This window comes from Pipra filicauda, unplaced genomic scaffold (assembly GCF_003945595.2).
Source record: "Pipra filicauda isolate LSUMZ 115617 unplaced genomic scaffold, ASM394559v2 scaffold174_size2080704_pilon, whole genome shotgun sequence".
Taxonomy (NCBI): Eukaryota; Metazoa; Chordata; class Aves; order Passeriformes; family Pipridae; genus Pipra; species Pipra filicauda.
The window spans coordinates 374,288-378,665 of NW_024104262.1; positions in this window are offsets into that span (position 1 = coordinate 374,288).

A 4,378-nucleotide genomic window follows, 5' to 3' on the forward strand; every position below is an offset into this window, starting at 1 on the left:
ATTATAAGATATGAACAAAGAGAAAAAGGAGAGGGAACAAAATAGGAAAATATTCTTCTTCCATCATTCTTCAAGGTCTACTGTGAAGCAGCTTTAGGTATGAAGTACTATGAACATGTACTTCTTGTATCAGCTTCTCTTCTAAAATTTTTTATGACAATTTGTCCCACTATGGAATTATGCTGGTGGTCTCTCTGGGTCTACACTAGTCTATTGGTTGAACAGTCTACTCCTTGGCATAAATTTCTCTCATTTTCTGAATGAAAAGCTTTGATACATATGCCTGTATGAGGATTTCTGCTGTGTCAGTTAGGATATCAGATCTAAAAGCAGACCAAGCCAAAAATTGTGCCAGCTTTTCCATTAAAATATTTATCTCAAATTACTCATTGCTTCCTGAAATTGTTTGGTTATAATTGTCCCAGGCTACTTTTTACCCACAGCTGTCATTTTGCTTCAGGCTTTCATCAAAGAGACTACCTCTAATGTGTTTTACATCAGAGAAATGTGAAGAAAAAACCACAACTTATTTTCTATATAGTGATACACTTTCATTGCTGGTCAAGGATCCTTGAGGAAAGAAATACTCTGGAAAAAAAAAGTAGTCTTCAATAGGGAAAATATCTGAAAAACATTTTTGGAGAAACTGATGGTTATACTATAGAGTTATAAGTGTTTAAAATTATATTTTGGCAATTATTTGGGTTTCATCACCTTTTTACCCAGGAAGGACTGCATGTGTATGTGCAACTAAATTAACTAGTGGGAATATCTCCAGGAAATGCATTAAATGGAATCAAAATTAGGAAGTAAAAAGTCAGTGTTTGCTGCCCATGTTCTTTGCTCATTGAAAGTACTCAGAGTGCATTAACTCTGAGTAAATCAGCAGAGGGTGAAATTATGGTGTAATTCTCATGAACATATACTAAGGACCCTGGGTTTTTTGCCAGATACTGTTCTATATGTGTATTATCACAAGGAAGTTCCTGTACAAGAACAATTCTTTTTTCAAGCTCTCATTCAACATATCTGCTTCTTTGAATCATGATCTTCCTAGTCGAAATGACTGTTACAAAAAAGACCCAGTATGGTTTGAAGGGGAGAAAATGTTTTAAGTCAGAGAATCTAAGTCCAAATTGCAGGACCTGTATATACAGGATCCTGCTACAACTATGTCTGCAATTTTCCTCTTACAGAAAATCATGACATCACAGAATGGCCTGGGCTGGAAGGGACCTTAAAGATCATCTTGTTTCAACCTGCCTGCCATGGGCAGGGACACCTTTCACAAGACCAGACTGCCCAAAGACCTATCCAATCTGGCCTGGAACACTTCAAGGCATGGGACATTCACAGCTTATCTGGCAACCTGTCATGGTGGCTCACGACCCTCATAGTAAAGAATTTCTTGTTAATATCTACAGTCCTTCAGCTTCAGTTCATTCCGCCTTATCCCACCACTACACATCCTTATAACAAGTCTCTAGCTTGTTGCTCTTGTAGGCGTCCTTTAGGGAAGGTGCTCTAAGGTCTCCTTGGAGTCTTCTCTTGTCCAGATTGTCTCTCAGCCTGTCTCCATAGAAGAGGTGTTCCAGCCCTCTGATCACCTTTGTGGTTTTCCTCTGGACTCTCTCTATGTCCTTTCTGTTGGGGACCCCACAGTTGGATGTAGCACTTCAGGTGGGGGTCTTACCAGAAGAGAGTAAAAGCGGGAATCACCTCACTTAAGCTGCAAGTCATGCTAGTTTTGATGCAGCCCAGGATACAGTGAGGTTGTTCTGCTGTTCCCCAGATCAGAGCTTCATGAGGATCAGAAGCTTAACACCCCACACACCCCAATTAAACATGTTGGAATAGAAAGGGTGAAATGCTATCTTGAAGCTATAATAACAGTGCAAATCCTACTGTCCTCAAAGAATTAAAGTCAGAAAAAAGATCCTACAGGTTCGGTTTGCATAAACCTGCCTCTAGCCTTGAATACATTTATGTTCTATGGGAAAATCCTTCTGAGTGTGGACAGGTGATTATCTGTCTTGGAATACCAGACACAGTCTTGGTAATTAAATTTACAACCAAACATCCTTCCATCCCCTCTCCCTCAATTAAAGGCAGTTGCTCCACATGTCTTCTTTTCTGGAGCCCAGCATGTTTTTCTGTCCCCATGTCATAACCAAAAAACATGGAAGTGTTCTCATTATCAGAGATCAGGAAAAAAAAAAGAAGACAGAGACTCCTTGTAGGAACAAATGCCAGCCATTTAACCCAAAACACTGTGTATGATCTTGACACATGAGTTTGTTCTCCTCTATGTGTACTTATCTCACGTGGACACTATGGCCTTGCATGCCATTTAATTTGATCAGTTCTCCTTATTAATTCCTGTATAATGGGCTCACTGTTTCTTTCAAGCAGAGTCATAGGATCTAATAGAAATACAATCACAGAGCATATGATTTTGCATCTGGAATCAGATGAAATTCACCCATGAAATTCAGGGTGTAGATGAAAGATTTGGAAGAAAATATGTGGAGACTGCTGTCAGAACTATCCTTAATAAAGAATGAGGGGAACTATCCACCTCTTTAATACCCCAGTCTCAATCCTCAAGCTTGAGAAATAGACGTATACTATAGAGTAACTGACACCTGAGCAGGCTGGGAATATTTTCAGAGACCAGTGTGAGATCTGTTTAGAGATTCTTCATGAATGAAGATCCATTTTTAAAGTTACCCCATCCTAGTCACTGCAGTGACTATGAAGCACACTTAGCTCTAAACTAGCTTTTGAAGATATTTACACTTTCCCACATAAAACCAGTGCTGCAAGTTTGTAAAAGAGATTTGTCATTTCTTTGTTTCTAAGGCACCCAGTATGATGAAAGCAGCTTGTCTGGGATCCATTTGGGATCACTTCAAATACATATACAGAAATTTCATGCTAAGAAACTCCTTGAAAGTGATCTGTCTTCCTATTAAGGTACTAATTGAAAAAGTGTTATGATTGTCCAATAGAATCAAAATTACAAAGGGAATTTGGCCAGATTAATCTTTTGTCTCATAACACACCCAAAGCATACACAGATGCCTCAGGCTTGCACACTTCCCGGTCTGGTTTATTGCTATAATTAAGCACTAGACCTGTCTACAATTTCTTTTTTTTTTTTTCTTACTGAAGGTTTTTAAAACATAAGCAGTATCAAAATTTCGTTTGCAGTTTCAGACATCTCCAGTCTCAAAAACAACATCATAATGCTATATAGGTGAGTGTAAAAGAAAAGCTCAGGTAGTATCTTGAGGGTCTCTGGGAGCTGCAAAAGATGGAAGATGTAAAATAAAGTGTCAATACACTCAGTTGACAGTGGCTAATTTTATTCTGAAAAATAGATGCAGTAGAATCTATAGATAGAAATAAAGATAATTAAATTCCCTAGGAACTCCAAGAGAGTTCTGACCAGTTTCTCAGGGATGGTTTCCAACTTTATCACAACGTGTGGAACAGCGACAAATGAAACAGTAGTTTTCCAAATAAAGTATGTGCTCATATAAGCTTGAAATGTATCCAACTCCTTTCAGTTATTATTAAACAATACTTAATTGAAATAATAAAGCCAAGAATTTTATTTTTTTCAAAGTTAATGCAGATGGGATCTTACTGCTGATGAAAGGGGTAGGTCAAATGGTAATATTTGAAGGCATTAACAACCATGTTTTTCTCCGATAGGTGTGCATCGCTATCCTGTCTTTTTTCCCCTTCTTTGCTGTGACTCTGACCATAGCTTAAGCTATCACCTTACTTGAGGCAGGGAGCAGTCAAAGCAGGCTGTAAGAGGAGTAAATCTCTTCCTGCTCACCAAGGTGCAGTGGCATTGCATCTCAGCGTGAGAAAAGCACCAGTATAGCAGGTGTTCCAGGGCTGCCTGAAGAACAGACACAACTGAACTCCTTAGGGCACACAGCATTATTATATGCACATTTGGCTCATAATGCCAGAAAGACACTGACTGGGGAGGGATCTCAATGCCTTACTGCAACATTCAAAAAGCACTATGATAAAGATATGCATTTGAACAGAACATTTAATATACAGAATGATAGAGACAACTTTACTTGAAAATATAATGTAAGAACAACTGCCTTGGGTTAGACAAAAGTCTGTCTAGCCTCGCATCGTTTTTAATGCAGTGACTCAGAGTGAATGCCTACCAAACCTGACAAGAACATGGTAAATGTACTGTGACAGTTCACGCAGCGTGCACTCCAGTTCCAGTTTAAAGGGGCTACTCATTTAGACATGTTTGTCCCCATGATTAATAGCTTCTGATGGACTTCTTTTTATGTTTTCTCTAACTATTTTCTGAAAGCATGGAATGTTTCAACAC